The following is an 18,445-nucleotide window of genomic DNA, read 5'->3' as shown; positions in this document are numbered from 1 at the left end:
TTTGTGTGACACAACCAGGGACAGGGTGGGGGTGGGGTTTTACTCTGAGCTCACACAGAGACATACAGTGTGTGTGTAGGAGGGGGTGGAGGTTGTGTGTGTGTGTGTGTGTGTCTGTGCTGGCAGTGTTACGTGTGTGTAGGGGTGGGTTGGTCTTTTTTATTTTCCGTTAGTTTCTAAAACGGTCACCCCTCGCTTGCTCTTCAGAGTAAGTCTGGAGCTCACTCCAGGCCCTTGTCCCGGGGCGGGATGAATGGGGCCAAACTCAGGGACGTCTTTAGAACAGAACAGAAAAGAACAGAACGTTGTGGAACAGTGAACTGCTCAGACAATCTGGACCAGCGTTATTTTGGCTCCATGGCCAACAGTGTGTGTGTGTGTGTGTGTGTGTGTGTGTGTGTGTGTGTGTGTGTGTGTCCACAGAAGGTGTCCCAGTAGGTCTGAACTAGTTTTTATGGGAGGAGGGGGGATTATTTATTTTGTTTATGAGTGTTACTATGGCAGCAGGATAAATAGCGGGGTGGCGGGGGGGGGAAGGGTGTAGCGGTGATCTTTACGGCGACCTTTTGGACTCCTGTGACCTTTGAATGTGGGGCTCCTGATGCTTGAGGTTGTCCGCCACACGAAAGGCACCTGTTGCTAGGCATCAGGGCCGACACCCACACTCCCCATCAGGAATAAAGTCTCATCAATTTAAGGGAAACACACACACTCACACACACACACACACACACACTCACACACTCTCTCTCTCTCTCACGCACTCGTTTTTACACTCCTTCTCACTGTGACACATTTAGGACAAACCCCCTGCCAGAGCACCTCCAGGTGGTTCACCTGTAGATGTCCTGACAGGTGTGTGTGTGTGTGTCCAGTGATCCAGTGGCAGTCCTGCTTGCTGCAGTAAAAGCAGGGCTTGCACGTCATGGTGGTGTCTAAGCAACATTGACCCAAACATTCACCATTGTATAATACACACACTAATAATAATACACACACTTTAAATTCTGGGGAGATACATCCTGCACTAGCTGAAGGTAAGTGTAGTATTTTCACAGTGGAGGCACCGCGCTACTAAATTTGTAATCACTTATAATTATTCATATTTACTATTTATACTCCTACTACATAGCTATACAGTTATATTTATGGTGTCAGGAATCTCAGCCAGCTCACTATTACACCGCCTTGAATTTAGTGCTACAGCAGTAGCATCAATGCTAGTAATGTGGATAGTGCCAGAGACTTTCTAATGAGGTGACACAGCACTCAAAAACTCCTCCATAGAAATGCATGGGGCTAGTTTGTAACGCCAATATGGCCGTTACTACACATCACACCCCTTCCTCGGCAAAACGTAGACATGTGAATACATTAAGCCAATCATATGGTGTTGTGAAGACATCGTGCCAATCATGTGTTGTGATCTCGCCGCTGGAACAAGATTAGTGTCGTGAAGCCTTGCGCACGCGCATTTCTGCCGAAATGGATGCCCCACGAGTGCCCAAAAAGCGTTGCCATATGGCCGCCGAGTGGAAGGACTTGCCTAAAAGGACTTTGGTAGTGCTACACCAGTAGCATCAATGCTAGTAATGTGACTACTGTAGTGCTAGACCAGTAGCATCAATGCTGCTAGTAATGTGGCTAGTGCTACAGCGGTAGCATCAATGCTAGTAATGTGGCTAGTGCTACAGCAGTAGCATCAATGCTAGTAATGTGGCTTGTTTTCCAGGTGCCTATAAATCCTCCAGCACAATGCTACAGTATGTAAGAGGCTTAACGGTACCATGAGCTGTTGGAAGGGATTTTGTATTTATTTATTTATTTATTTATTTATTTACTGGGTTCCCACGGGTCAGGGAGCTTCTAGAATATCCTGGAATTTTGGAAAGTCTATTCCAGATATGAAATTTGAATATTTTTGGGCAAAGTCCTGGAATATCAGGGAATTTTGTTGTAGCAGTTTACAACTTACTCGCTCAAATACATTAATACAAGTACATTTCTTTGCAGAATTGGTATATATCTGGTTATTAGCTTTACTGCTTGCTTGAGTAGCCCAACTGGCTGCTCTGAAATCATTGGTCGGTATATTGTATATAAGGCATGCAAGGAATGCAAACTCAATTTTTTTTGCTGGGGAAAAGTCATGGAGATTTCCATTTGACCTAGAGTGGGATCCCTGTGTTTATTTGTAACCCATAATACTTGTTGCCACACTCAGGGGGCATCTCCTTGTGATCTCCAGTCTGTGAGTCAGGGTTCCACGGTAATGGTCTCCCTTGGCTACCAAATTGTTACAAGTGGTGACCAGATTTGGTCAGATTTGGCCAAAACCTCATGCCTGGTTGCAAAGCCGGCAACCACTTTTAAACGTAAGCGTTGAGACACGCACACACACTCACACACTCATAAGGGCAGAAGATCTAAAGACATTATGTGAGCTTTTCACACACACCACAACTTCACACCTGTGCAGACTCAGATATACACACACGGACACACACACACTCCCACACCTGTGCAGACTCAGATATACACACACGGACACACACACACTCCCACACCTGTGCAGACTCAGATATACACACACGGACACACACACACACTCCCACACCTGTGCAGACTCAGATATACACACACGGACACACACACACACTCCCACACCTGTGCAGACTCAGATATACACACACGGCCACACACACACACTCCCACACCTGTGCAGACTCAGATGCGCCCTTACAGATAGATGTACAGATGCATACAGAGAACAGATGTGTGCGCACGCACGCACGCACACTCACTCACACACACTCACACTCTCTCACACCCACACACTCACACTCTCACACACACACACACTCACACTCTCTCACACACACACACACACACTCACACACTCTCTCACACACACTCTCTCACACTCTCTGACAGACACACACACACAAACACACACACACACACACATTTTCACAAGCTGTGAAAAGGCCGTCAGAATGCAAACGCCTCCTTTAGCATTATTATGCGGTGTTATACAAGACGCCAGGCGAAGATTGGTTGGACGTCTCAGTTCTTGTGAGCTTTGGTCCGTAATGCCCAAGTCACAGCGATTAGCGACAAGAGACCATTTAATGTCATTTATGAGTACATGACAATAAACTTGGACGATAACACAATTCAGTAATTACGGGCGAAATAACCACTGGCGTGATCCGAAACGCGGCGTGGCAAAATGAAGTTTGTGCGATTGAAGGCACCTGGAGGTTTCCGTTGCCTGGTCAGACTGCTCAGTAGGGCTGCACGATATTAGGAAAACATGCGATATGCGATACCATTATTGAGTACTGCGATAACGATATAATTTGCGATATTTAAATATACTGCTCAATAAAGGTTTTCCACACATATTTTGAAACCTTCCACCCTTTTCTCCATTCTCAAACTACATTCACAGAATGTCTGACAGTTCTTGCAAAATAAAACACTCGCCTCAAAAGTTTTACTTGTGCTCAGAACCAAACAGTGACAGAGTGATTCAGTGTATGATTGAAGTGTTCCCTTAATTTTTTTGAGCAGTATATTTAATGTTTTTTTTTTCATTCTGCTTGTTGCAAACATACACTGTAGGGTTGGGGGGGGGGGGTTAAATGTATAATTACAGAAATAAATGTATAATTTTTAAATAATATAAAATATCATGTAGCCTATATGGCCTGATGAAAGTGGACAGCTAAGAGACCTACTGACTAGGCTATCGAAGTTGTGTGGAAGATCTGCTCCTAATCCTCATAAAAGACGGGTGGACAGCCAATCTGAACACTTGTGCACCAACCAGCGGAATATTCCACATTGCCAGCCTTCGATGGGCCTAGCAAAGAAGCTAGGCCTACTTAAGCTATATCGCGGCAATCATCTCAGTCTGTAACCTCATACAGTACGCTGCGCATCCCACGTTATTAGGCTACCGGCATGCCGACTACGAGGGCAGCGGAAAGTGAAAGTAATTGGGCTGCAATCGCACAGTCCAGAAGTAGGTTAAACAACTTTTACAAATAACGAATCCTGATTACCTCTGTGCTGCTGTCTGGGGCTTTTGCTAAATGCAAATCATGAAATACAAGCCTTACAGACAGTGAAAGACAACTTCTGATATAACGATAACGAAAGAAATTGTTTATTTTAACACGGTGGAGAAGGACGCATTTGCGCTGTGTTTGTAACACGGCATCCTTCATAAAACCAAAATATTCCCATATAACAGACGTGCTTTTCCTTTTAGTCACTAATTCCTCTTCTATGGAGTAAAACTTGTGCCACCTTAAACCGAATTTGAATATGTTGTATTTGCATTTGAATTGCTGAATTTGAACAATTGTATTGGAAAAACGAATTTGAATAGTATATGTTGAAACTGAATTCATTAGATTGTAACTGAATCTCAGTCAACTTGAAATTGAATATAATATTTTGAAATTGAACTCATTTGCTCTGATACATAAATTATCCTGACTGAAAATGTCGCTCTTGGAACTTTCACATTCAGTTCTCACAATTCAGTTTCAAAACGTGAAATTCAATTTCAGTCTACCGAGACAAAAACAGCTGGTAGCTCAGGAAAAGCAATCGAGTGCAGAGCTATTGTGATCGCGTGACTAGTTCCGAGCGCGAAGCAGAGCATAGTGGGCACTTGGTTTGCACGGTTATTAGATCTGCACGCACGATTCATAAAACACATTCCGATTGTAGGCCTACTGTCTCACCTACCGTTTATGTAATTTTAAACAAATAAATTTGTTGCAGTATTATTTCAAACTTCTAGCTTGTCAATCCTTGAAATACAGAACTAGCCTAGGCTACCCAGCCATCAAACATCAATGTAGCCTAGGCCTACTTACCTACCGTTTTTGTAATTTTAAACAAATAATTTTTTTTTTTTGCAGTATTACATCTAAAGCTTCTAGCCTGTCAATCCTTGAAGTACAGAACTACCCAGCTAGCCATCAAACATCGATGTATGGTCTTACCTACCGTTTTTGTAATTTTAAATAGGCTAAAACATTTTTTACAGTATTACATTTCAAACTTCCAGCCTGTCAGTCCATACAGAACTACTCAGCTAGCCATCAAACATCAATGTACTGTCTACCAATTGCAGTACTAAATTGCAAACTTCTAGCCTGTCATTCTTTAAAATGTCATGGGCATAACTTTCTCTCGTTTTCGTTTTTCCTACTCAACTACTGCTCTATTTCTTATCCTGGACTGCCACCTACTGGATAGAAAAGGCAACAACCTAGTAATTATGTGAATAAAAATCTACATGTTTGAATGACCAAAAAAGGACAAATCATTACCGTTTTCTTACGTTTAAAGCCACTCTTGTAATACTATGATGTGTAGGCTACCTTTATTTGCTTCCAATTACATATGGTTATGGTTACGCTTTTGTGCAAAGCAACATAAATACAAAACAATATAATACTTAAAATTTAACAGGGAACAAATGAAGATGTTGGTCAGACTATAATAAAGAGAATAGCAATAATAAACAACCATGTCAATTCAATCAATAGTCTAATGACATAAACAATGAGAAAAAAGGGAAAATAGTAATAATAAACAATAATGTACATTCAGTCAATAATATAATAAAAATAACAATAGCATGGTAAGACTACATTATGGAGAATATCAATAATAAACAACAATGTCAAATTAATCAACAGCCTAATGAAAATGAAACAATACTATACAAACCATAAGTGTTAATGAACTAAGTGCATGTTGAACAGATACGTCTTTAGACCCCTGTTAAAAGACCCAAAACTATCACAGGAACAGAGAGCACTGGGCAACTCATTCCACCAACATGGAACCACTGAGGAAAAGTCTTGAATTTGACTTATGTCTGGTCGACACAACAGACACTCTTCAGAAGACCGCAGTGGGCAGTTGGGGATGTACGTCTTGATCATTGAATTAAAATAACAAGGAGCAGATCCGGTCAGTGTCCTATATGCCAAAGTGAGAGATTTAAATGTAATTCTGCCTAATAGGGAGCCAATGGAGAGTAACTAGGAGAGGAGTTACATATGTCTTTGGCTGATTAAAGACCAGGCGTGCGGCAGCATTCTGAATCAGCTGTAACAATCTTACTACACAAGCAGGTAAACCAGCTAATAGTAAATTACAATAGTCCAGCTTGGAGATGACCATGGCCTGAACAAGAAGTTGTGTGGAATCCTGTGTCAGATAAGGTCTGTTCTTCCTTATGTTGCAAAGGATAAACCTACATGATTTTGCAATTGCATCATATCTAATATCAGCTGATTACACACATAAACTAAAATTTAGATTGCCCATACATTTGGAAATCCATCACCACCAATGGCAAACAAATCAATTCCAGAGAAAACAACAGTGGACATGTTTATTAGTGTGTAAAGTGTTTTACAATATGTGTTGCATCTTGCAAAGATATTTATTAAGAGAAATCAAGCTTCGGTGTCCATGTCTGATCGATCGGTGCCAGTCCAAAGGTCCATTGTCCTCAGTCTATCTCACTGTCCACTGTTCATTGAGGCCTCTCAACCTATGAAAATAAAACCAACAAACAATCAGTGTTTAGCTTAAAGGTCTACTGTGAGTCTCTCGTTAATTGTTTATTCATCTCTGCGCAAAGAGGTCTCATAAGCATCAGGCAATCAGGATACAGAGACAACTCTGTGCACCTAAGAGACAATCAGTTGTTTCTCACACACACACATTCATACCTTGCATCGTATACATCATAATAAATATCATTACACCTTCTCTGCACACACACGACTTGGTCAATACAATGAGTTAATTAAGAACCAAGGACATTTCTATCGTCATACAACACATTATTTGCAATCTACACACACATTACTGAAACAGAAGTATCAAGACAACACACAGTTAAAGTATAATAATTAGGTTATTGTAATATACGGTGTCTATTTCTCAATAACTTTTACAAAATCTGCATGGAGTCGATGAAGAAGCATAAATCAGCCTGTAGAAATACTGTTAAACTAGGGTCTCTTGAGTCTTGATCATATTATCGATATAGAACATATTCAGTTTGAAACTCTTAGAAGCTAGCTAGCTACCATTTGCTAACAAAGTTATCGCAATCCAGTTGTCTGGCAACATCACGGCACGAAAAAATTGCCCCACGTAGCATTAGCTAACAGACAACACAACGATGAAAAAAGCTTAACTAGGGGGACATATCCAGTTTTCCATGAATGATACTGTTTAACCTGATATTGTAACGTGTTCTTACAGGCCTAAAAGGCACAATGATATGACAATGACCAATCATATTGTTCTATCAAAGAGTAACGTTATAGTAGTCTAACTGGTTCTGAACTATGGAAAACACTTTAACTTAGTCGATGAAACTATGCTGGCTAGCCAGCCAGCGCTAGCATATAATGTACATTATATACAAAGTAACGTTAACAGACATGGCATATGATATCAACTTACTTGGACGTTTTCTGATGTGCCAGTCGCTTCCATCTCTTCTTTCTCTGTTCGACACTGTAAGGAGGTTCAGGAGACAGCTTGCTAAGAGGGTGCTATGCTCTTTGCTTCGCGCTCGGAACTAGTCACGCGATCACAATAGCTCTGCACTCGATTGCTTTTCCTGAGCTACCAGCTGTTTTTGTCTCGGTAGACTGAAATTGAATTTCACGTTTTGAAACTGAATTTTGAGAACTGAATGTGAAAGTTCCAAGAGCGAAATTTTCAGTCAGGATAATTTATGTATCAGAGCAAATTAGTTCAATTTCAAAATATTATATTCAATTTCAAGTTGACTGAGATTCAGTTCCAATCTAATGAATTCAGTTTCAATATATACTATTCAAATTCGTTTTTCCAATACAATTGCTCAAATTCATATTCAAATTCATATTCAAATTCGGTTTAAGGTGACACAAGTTTTACTCCATACTCTTCACCCAAGTGTAGCCTACCTCGCTCGACTCACTATTTTCAGCCATCACGACTTAGCTCCCGCTTTAACACCTAAAACACCACACACCTAAACTGGTAGGGGACGGGCTTCTTGGGCTGCATGACCGCATCAGTTTGGTAAAATATGTTGACATTCAGAATGTGAATACACCATAGACTGTATGGAATGCGCACGGCACAGAAAATTTATCGAATTTATCGAAAATTAAGTAATCTTTGCGGTATGTCCATCGCAAGTGTTGATATCGCGATAACGATAGATTTTAGATATATCGTGCAGCCCTACTGCTCAGTATAGGAGGAAGTGGCATGCAGGAAACCAAGCCTAGACACAGACATCCACACCACAAACGCTGAAGTCTCTAACTTGGGATTTTATTGGCTGCAACAATGACGCTTTTAACCTGTGGAGGAGTGAATTATTTTCCTGGTTCCTTCTAGAATTCTACGCAAACAATCTATAGTTTCAGTGTTCTCAATACAGTCTATGGGGGACATTTCTTTTTATATATATATATATATATATATATATATATATATATATATATATATATATATATATATATATAAAAAGCTGGGGCCATGGGGGACATTTCTGAGGGTAATTGTCGCATCATAATGCAGAACTCTGGGTTCGCGATCATTCTAATCACATATTTGGGACCGTGCTCCTCAACAGGTTAACTGATTAATTGCCAACTGATCAGCTGATCACAACATTCCGGTCGGAGTGTCCACCGGGACCTGCGCTACAATCTGACCCGTGTTCCGTGTTCCGTGTTCCCACTCCGTTGCACTCTCCCCCACTCGCTTCCTGTTACTCTACACGGTCCTGTCTGACTAAAGGCAAAACAAAAAGCCTAAAGACACAAACTTTATTTTTTTTTTTTAAAAAGAACTTAGTCAGTGTGCCTGGAGCCTCACCTGATGATTGATTCTGGAACTCCAGGCCTTTAAGGGAGTCCCAGGGGCTCAGAGTAACCAATGAACCATGGTGGCAACTCTGCGAGTACGCGAGGGTCAGAGTAGCGTACATTTCCTGTTTTTGTTAAGTACCGATATTTTGTTGTGCCTTTATTGTGACAGGACAGGAGACTGACAGGAAGTGAGTAGCAGAGATGGATGGAGTGGGACCAGGAAATGACCCGAATGTGGTGCAAGCGCTGTAGCCAGTCTGGGCGGTGCTAGCGTAGTGGTTAAGGAGCTGGGCTAGCATGCAGTAGGTGGTAGCGGAGTGGTTAAGGAGCTGGGCTAGCATGCAGTAGGTGCTAGCGTAGTGGTTAAGGAGCTGGGCTAGCATGCAGTAGGTGCTAGCGTAGTGGTCAAGGAGCTGGGCTAGCATTCAGTAGTGTGATAGCGTAGTGGTCAAGGAGCTGGGCTAGCAACCATCTTAATTACCCTAGCAACAACTTAGCAACGTTGTTTTGGTGAACTGCACCTGATTAAGCCCACTCTTGCAGTTCCTCAGAGATATGTAAATGTATTTGCGATTCAGTCTTGCTAATGTCTTGCCAGTAAAACGGCAGCGTTTGCGATGACCACTCCTGCGTCCTTGTGACCCTTGTTTCTCGGGGAAGGTCATTTTCAGGTAACCTTAGAACTGTAGTGTTGCCGTGCCGACGGAGCAGCACTGTTTTCATTAGTTAAGGCAGCCTCTGCGCTCGGCTCTCCGGGGACTGTCGTCACGGTAATTAAGGTCAGTGTTTCTGGGCCAGTGTGTGTGTGTGTGGAGCCAGTGATTATGCAACGCTCGCTCACAACAGCACACACTCACACACACACACACACGCACACACTCCTCCACTTCCTCCTGAATCTCCTGCCATCCGTCAGTTCCACTCTTTCTCTGGTGTTCTGGTCTCTCTCTCTCCCTCTCTGTCCCTCTCTCTCTCCTTATTCACTCACTCACTCTCACTCAAATCGAGAAAGTAAAAGACTGTTTGAAAAACGCTGGCGTTTGCCATTTTAAATGCAGCTCAGATCTTGGCTTGCCAATGCCCCGTTCTGCAGCCCCCAGCACTGAACCCCGGACAAACCAAAATCGGCAAAAGAAAACGTTGGCATTGGCTAGGAGTCCAGTTCACTCTCAACTTGGTCTCTACACACACACACACACACACACACACACACGTTGGTGTTGGCTAGGAGTCCAGTTCACTCTCAACTTGGTCTCTCTGCAGCACTTCTGCTAGTCAGTACATGGAGCTCTTGCCCTCTCTGCAGACACACACAGGCACACACACACAGGCACACACACACTTCACTACATGGAGCTCTTGGCCTCTCTGCAGACACACACAGGTTTTATTTCGAAACCGATCGAAATTACATCTCAATCTCGAACTTCGAACTTAAATGTAGAATCGACGATGCAGCCACACCCCCAATGTCACGTCCAGCATGTATGCCAAGACGCACAAACACACATGCACGTGCTGAACTGCAGCGTCAACACTCCTCTAATTTTAGGCTGCAGCCAGTTAAAATATAGGCCTACACATCAACCTACCGAAATCAAAGCCCCTCTTGCTACTTTGAAATCACCGGTATGGAAGTATTCGTTCATTCACGTCAATTAAAACTAACTAAGCCTACTCAACTTAGCAAGTGAAAAGATGGTCTAATTTAAGTCCAAAGTTACTTTAAGGCTTAAAATGCACATTTATAAGTACATATTCCATGAACACTAACATTAGGTCTCTTCGGAGTGTGCTGAAACAATCAAATTAACATTCTGTGTTTCATTTTACTATGTTCACGTCTCTGTTTTAGCCTAATGTTAGTTCTGTTTACATTACAACCTCGCGGTTGGAACGGTTTCAAAGCGGTTTCAAAATAAAAGCCCCCCGAAAAAGAAAAGGAAAATGCCAAAAAGAGTAAATAACATATAAGTAATGGATTAATAGTAATATTTAAAAAAGATCGAAAATCGAATCGAATCGTGACTTTAAAATCAAAAATTACATCGAATCGAGGATTTGGAGAATCGTGACACCCCTAACACAGGCACACACACACACACACACAGGCACAGACACACACACACACACAGGCACACGCACACACAGGCACACACGTGCACACAGGCACACGCACACACACACACACACACAGGCACACACACACACAGGCACACACAGGCACACACACACACACATAGGCGCACACAGGCACACACACACACAGGCACTCTCACACACACACACTTCACTACATGGGGCTCTTGGTCTTTCTACACTAGTGATGTCACAATACCAAAATTATGACTTCGATACAATACCTGCCCTAAATATCTCGATACCAAAATTATGACTTCGATACAATACCTGCCCTAAATATCTCGATACCAAAATTATGACTTCGATACAATACCTGCCCTAAATATCTCGATGCTCGATACTGATACTTCTGTAAAAGAAAGGACGCAGAGATCCAAATGTATTGAGTCATTTGTGTTCAATTTGGTGCATTTTTGTAGTATGCCGGTCAATTCTGGGTTCTGAACTTCCGAGTAAAATAGTAGTTTCTGTGATGTATCCGAAATAGTTCCAGATTTCACTTCAACCTTTTGTTTTATCCACAAAGCCGAGGACTGTCGGCTAGAGAACTATGTTGACGTTTGCTGCGCACTCACTCACTCAGAGCTGCCTGCTTGACACGCCCACTTGCCTAGATGCGTGCAAGGAGCATGGAGAGTGGGAGCAGTCCACACAGACACAGAACGTTATTATTTTAATTAAGTATGATTCTAAAAACGTCGAATCGATTTTTGCGTGAAGGCATCGTGATCTCTTTCTAGTATCGATACACGGTGCAACATTACTTACTCACACACACACACACACACACACACTTCCCTTTGCTGTTTAGTGCATGGGGATGTGTGTGGAAAACCCCAGCAGGCCACGTGATGGCTGGACATTGTTTTACGCAAGACTGCAAAAGTGTGTGTGTGTGTGTGATTTGGCTCGTTTGGGTGTGGTGAGCGATTGTTTGCCTCTTTGCCCGGTCAGTGTAGTTACGTATGTGTGTGTGTGTGTGTGTGTGATCTTCTATTTTACTCTGTGTTCGAGTTAGCGTTGTTGCAGCCGTGATGCCGAGTGAAGCTCACAGAAAGGGAAGCGGCTGTTCCAACAGAGCAGTGTGTGTGTGTGTGTGTGTGTGTGTGTGTGTGTGTGTGTGTGTGTGTGTGTGTGTGTGTGTGTGTGTGTGTGTGTGTGTGTGTGTGTGTGTGTGTGTGTGTGTGTGTGTGTGTGTGTGTGTGTGTGTGTGTGTGTGTGTGTGTGTGTGTGTGTGTGCGCGCACTGTTCTGAGTAAATGTTGGCCCTGATGAAACTGCTGTCAGTCCCATCATCACTCTCACTGTCCATGTCACTGGTACACTAAGCAACACCCTCAGTGCCTGAGCATGGATTATATCAGTCTGACTTGGCACCAGAGCAAATTAGATCACACGCTTTTATTCGCTTTGTTATGGAGCGAGAGAGAGAGAGAGAGAGCCGTGAGGGTGTTTTTGTTTCTTTCCTGGCTGTTGGAACTCTGGCCGCTCAGTATCTGTTTGGCACACTGTTCTAGAACACTCCGGCCACCGCTTAGCAGCAGCCCCGTCCAAATGAGAGGAAGATCGAGGAAAAGCTCCCCCTGTTATGCCGCGCTGCGGTCAAGACCAATGTTCCCTCTAAAAATCTATTGCGCGGCCACTTCGACTGGTCTGCATGGCGCGCGCAGCTTAGAGGGAACATTGGTCAAGACCGAGGAAAAGCTCCCCCTGTTATGCCGCGCTGCGGTCAAGTGTCCACCAATTGTGTTTGCCAACAGTAGAGTGCATCGGTCGCGGGGGGGTTAGTTGAGAGTTTAGGGATCTGCGCATCGGTCGCAGGGGGGGTTAGTTGAGAGTTTAGGGATCTGTGCCAGACCAACAGTAGAGTGCATCGGTCGCGGGGGGGGGGGTAGTTGAGAGTTTAGGGATCTGCGCATCGGTCGCAGGGGGGGTAGTTGAGAGTTTAGGGATCTGTGCAAGACCAACAGTAGAATGCAGTGTTTCCCACAGAATTGGATTCAATTTGTGGCGGTAGCTGTCTTGGTGCACTTTAAGACGTTTGAGGGAACCCTTGCAATTGTAACACAGTTGAAAGGCTGCTGATGTGTGGATGCAATTCATAACGTTTTCTACATAGTTAAAATAAAGGTTCGTACTTCTCCTTGGGACAAGCACTTTTGAATTTTGGAAAACACTTTTCCATTTACATCGGGATTTTGCAAACATTCAGTGTCAGTCAATAAAATGAGCCCTTCAACGAAATTGACAAGCAGCTGTAAGTAGGCTAAGCATGCTAAATTCGACATCCAAACAGTATTCCAACATTAGCTTTGAGATACTGCTTGATTTCATAACTTAACTTAGTTTAGTCTCTTCAATGTAGCCTACTATGATGTGATAAGACCTTAGCAGAGTTCACTTCAATGCAGCAGTTTTGAACAAATTTGCGCAGCATGGTCACGATGCTAAGCGGATTTAAAGAGTATATATACTTAATAGCAATTTAGCCAGACGTCTTCTATGCAATGCTTCTATGTGGCAACAACAATCCTTCAACAATCGTGAATATTTTGTTAAATGCACATGCAGAGGAGTGGGGCAGCGGGCTATGAGAGAGGGCGGGGCAAGGAAAGGGTGCATGCGTAAAAAGCGCAGCTTAATGGCAATGCAAGGATTTGACCTTATATTTAATTTAAATTAAATTAAACATAGAATATTAATCTGTGGCGGACGATTTTTATTTAGTGGCGCCCCGCCACAGATTAGTCAATGTATGGGAAACACTGGAATGCATCAGTCGCAGGGGGGTTAGTTGAGAGTTTAGGGATCTGTGCATCGGTCGCAGGGGGGTTAGTTGAGAGTTTTCAGAGGACTTGGTTGAGGGTTTAACGTTCTACAGAAGTGTGTGTGTGAGTGTGACAGCCAACGGTTGTTTGTTCAGGACAGGAAAAGGGAAGAGTGAATAAGAAAGGGGAACAGGGGTCTCGGAGGAGGTGATGGAGTGTGTGTGTTTGTGTGTTTGTGTGTGTGTGTGTGTGTGTGTGTGTGTGTGTGTGTCTGTCTGTCTTTGTGTGTCTGTGTGTGTATGTGCACGAGCTTGCGATGGAAAGTTTCTTTCGGTTCCTTCTCCTCTGGAGTCCCATGCAACAGGACCGTTCCACATTCAGAACTGTTCCGCTCAGTCGTAATGCAAACATGGCCAATGCCCAGATCGCTGCTGTGGGGACTCGTGTATGGAACAGTGTGTCCTACTTTTAAGTGCAGATATCATAAATTACTCTCACAATCTTCACAATCAATGTGTCAGTTTTTTAATATTCTACCATAAATCCTGTAGAGTTTGTTTTTGCAGAATTCAGTTTTTGCGCAATCAAGTAAAATATGTGAAGTTCGTTTGCGGTGTTTGAAATGGCACCGATGGATTTGGCTCTCAGCACCTGACATTAGTTCTGTTGAATCTGAGTTCAGCCAGCCCTCACTCTTCATGGCCTAGAGACGATAGGGGTCACTCTCACTCTTCATGGCACAGAGACGATAGGGGTCACTCTTCATAGCCTAGAGACGATAGGGGTCACTCTCACTCTTCATAGCCTAGAGACGATAGGGGTCACTCTCACTCTTCATAGCCTAGAGACGATAGGGGTCACTCTCACTCTTCATAGCCTAGAGACGATAGGGGTCACCCCCTCTGGCCCTCTGGCTCTGCCCTAACCTGCTTTGCCGGAGTGTTGTGGTTTGCCCTAACGAGCTCTAACGAGGCCCTAACCTGGTAACCCCGGTGGCGGCGACACGAGTGCGGTGCGCTCCACTGTCCATCAGATTCCATTGTGCTCCGCACACCAGCAGCGCACTTTACCGCCCACGCCGCCGCGTGACTGACCACTCCGTTCTATTGGCTATTGGTGAAATGCCGTGGTGTGGCCTCGTGGGGCCGTGTCTGCGTAGCGTAGTGTGTCGTGGGGCCGTGTCGGCGTAGCGTAGTGTGTCGTGGGGCCGTGTCGGCGTGGCGTGGTGTAGCGTAGCGTGGTGTAGCGTAGCGTGGTGTAGCGTAGCGTAGCGTGGTGTGGTGTAGCGTAGCGTGGTGTAGCGTGGCGTGGTGTAGCGTAGCGTGGTGTAGCGTAGCGTGGTGTCGTGTCTGCGTGGCGAAGTGTGTCGTGGGGCCGTGTCGGCGTGGCGTGGTGTAGCGTGGTGTGGTGTAGCGTAGCGTGGTGTAGCGTAGCGTGGTGTGGTGTAGCGTGGTGTGGTGTAGCGTAGCGTGGTGTAGCGTAGTGTGTAGCGTAGCGTGGTGTGGTGTAGCGTGGTGTAGCGTGGCGTGGCGTGGTGTAGCGTAGCGTGGTGTAGCGTAGCGTGGTGTCGTGTCTGCGTGGCGTGGCGTAGTGTGTCGTGGGGCCGTGTCGGCGTGGCGTGGTGTAGCGTAGCGTGGTGTAGCGTGGTGTAGCGTAGCGTGATGTGGTGTAGCGTAGCGTGGTGTAGCGTAGCGTGGTGTGGTGTAGCGTAGCGTGGTGTAGCATGGTGTGGTGTAGCGTAGCGTGGCGTAGCGTAGCGTGGTGTGGTGTAGCGTAGCGTGGTGTCGTGTCGGCGTGGTGTCGTGTAGCGTAGCGTGGTGTAGCGTAGCGTGGTGTCGTGTCGGCGTAGCGTGGCGTAGCACACACCGTCTTGCTCCGAGCGGCTCGTTGGGACCTAATCAGTGTAATCGCGGGCAGGTAATCCGCTCCATCTGACTTGTTGCTAAGGAACAGGTGTAATCTGGAGTTAGGCCACCTCTAGGCTGCGGTGTTGGGGCTTCTGTCCAGGGACCCATAAGCAGGGATGAGCTGCAGCTCAACAACACACACGCGCACACACACACACACACACACACACCGGGATGCAAACCGATCGCTTTTTGGCGACTCTCACTTTTTTCACAACAACTGACTTGTGTAATGAGGTGGGGGGAGGGCACCAGAGCGTGTGTGCGTGTGTGCGTGTGTGTGTGTGTGTGTGTGGGCTACCAGAGGCACCAGAGCAGTCGTGTGTGTGTGTGTGTGTGTGTGAGCAGTCAAGTTCCCCTCTTTCACCCCTCTCACTCTTTAAAAACCTGCGTTCAAACTCGTACTTCTGATTCTTAACAATCATGACAAACATACAGTCAACAAGTCTGTACAGAAATCAGATAAAGTCTGCAAACTGGGCAGTTTTTGCCAAGCTTACTGCCCGGGAACAAAACGAACCGAATAGCCTACCTCACGTGATGGACACATTATATAGAACATAAAGCTCTGATGACCAAGATGGGTTTATTTGTCACGTACTCAGTTACAGCAGTATTTCCCAGAGAACTGAATTCCATTTGTGGTGGTTGGTTTGCAGAATTAACTTGAATGCAACGGTTTTTAACAAATTAGCACAACGTGGTTATGATACTAACCAGATTTAAGCACAATTTAGTACAACCTGGAAAATCATTGTGTGGTGGTCAATGTTGATATTGTGGAGGGCCACCACAAATAAGTCAATGTATGGGAACCACTGTCCAGTATATAATAACTACATTGCGTCTGTTACAGTATATAAGTGGTCACGGATTAATAGCCCATGCAATATACATTCATTGAGCTCGTCAAATGTTGACTTCGGTGCATGGCCATGGTCACGTGATACGAGCAGCCAATCAGGGAAGGGAACATGGACTTGTACGTCATCTCTTTTCAGAAGGTTCCGCAACACACTGTGTCAAACAGCTCCGGCGCAAAACAAGGTCGGGGTCGCGAGCAGCTCTCTGTGTGTGTGTGTGGACAGGAGGTGAACGTAACAAAAGTTTCTCGGATACAAGCTAATCTATTTTGCGAACACACACACACACACACACACACACACACACACACACACACACACACACACACACACACAAACGCACACACACACACACACACACACACACACACACAGACGCTCTTGCTCTTTCTCAGGCTGTGCTTATAAGTCTTCCAGGTAGCTGGTCACTGCCAAGTGAAAACAGACCAGGGTAGATTCCATTGATGTTGTTGGCTCTGTACAGGGATACGTTTACTGTGTGTGTCTGTGTGTGTGTGTGTGTGTGTGTGTGTGTGTGTGTGTGTGTGTCGCCCCAGAGTGGTTTATGTTAGAGGAGGCTTTTAACTGCACTCCCTGATTCTTCATCAGATTTATTACTCTGATCTTTTCAATCTTTTTTTTGTTCAGATACCAGACAATTTGTTTGTGTCAATGTTTGTGTGTGTGTGTGTGTGTTGCAGTGGTAGATAAGAGTCTACCCAGCCCTGTGTGTGTGTGTGTGTGTGTAGTGGTAGATAAGAGTCTATCCCCCCCCTGTGTGTGTAGTGGTAGATAACAGTGTGTTTCCTCCCCAGTAAGAGTGTGTTCCCTCCCCAGTGTGTAGTGGTAGATAAGAGGTGTGTGTCTGTGTGTGCGTGCCCTCCCCAGCCCATAGCTGCAGACGCCGACCCATTCATTCACTCTGCTGTTTGCCGGACTGAGATTTCTCGCCGATACCAGACTGGCTGTGTGTGTGTGTGTGTGTGTTTACATTGGAATGGCTAACACGGAGTGTGTGTGTGTGTGTGTGTGTGTGTGTGTGTCTGTTTACATTGGCATGGGTAACACGGAGTGTGTGTGCCTTACGCTCACAACATTGGTCATCTTCTCTGGGTGATCCCTTTGTAAATAGGGACACACCCCTGCCTGTCTCCTCTGATGACCTGTGTGTGTGTGTGTGTGTGTGTGTGTGTGGGCGGGCATAGCAAGCACGCCATGTTCATTGACTTTTCCTACAACAGTGTGTGTGTGTTGGAACACTCACATTCCCCCTCCACTATAACACAGGACTGGACATTGCATTCCTTACCACTCAGAGGGCCACTTAGGACACACACACACACACACACACATACTGCACACACACACACACACTACACACACACACACACACATACTGCACACACACATACACACACACACACACACATACTGCGCACACACACACACACATGCCACAGGTAGTGGAGTTTGAGCTGGTCATATGTCCAGGCTCTGGGTAAGGAGGGAGTACTAAACCAGTGCATTTGGTGTGTGTGTGTGTGTGTGTGAGAGCAGCTGGTATCCCGTAGTGGTCGTATAGCTGTTGATGAGCTGACTCGGTTAAGAGTCATTTTGTATCATTTCTGGGGCAGTCATGGATTTTTATTGATTTTAAATGTACGTTAATACAAATATTTGCATGCAGAATTGGTGTATATCTGGTCATTAGCTTTACTGCTTAGTCCTAAGTCATGGAAATTCAGGTTTTGTGTCAGGGAGTCACAGATTTTTAAATTTGACTTTAAATTTGAGTGTGAACCCTGCACTCTGTAAGTCAATGCAGAAGCAGGCACGCGC

General features: G+C 44.7%; 1 pseudogene; it reads right to left on the bottom strand.

Annotated features, from left to right (window-relative positions):
• Nucleotides 1-796, bottom strand: part of LOC143138687 (cerebellar degeneration-related protein 2-like) — a 12,767-nt pseudogene extending 11,971 nt beyond the window's left edge.
• Between the last annotated feature and the right edge of the window lie 17,649 nt (nucleotides 797-18,445).

This window comes from Alosa pseudoharengus, unplaced genomic scaffold, assembly GCF_046254945.1.
Source record: "Alosa pseudoharengus isolate Yale_2024_CS ecotype anadromous, Long Island Sound unplaced genomic scaffold, YU_APseudo_1.1 YU_APseudo_1.1_scf_21, whole genome shotgun sequence".
NCBI lineage: Eukaryota > Metazoa > Chordata > Actinopteri > Clupeiformes > Clupeidae > Alosa > Alosa pseudoharengus.
Note: the sequence above shows the minus strand (reverse complement) of the source record. Positions and strands in the feature narration are given on the sequence as shown.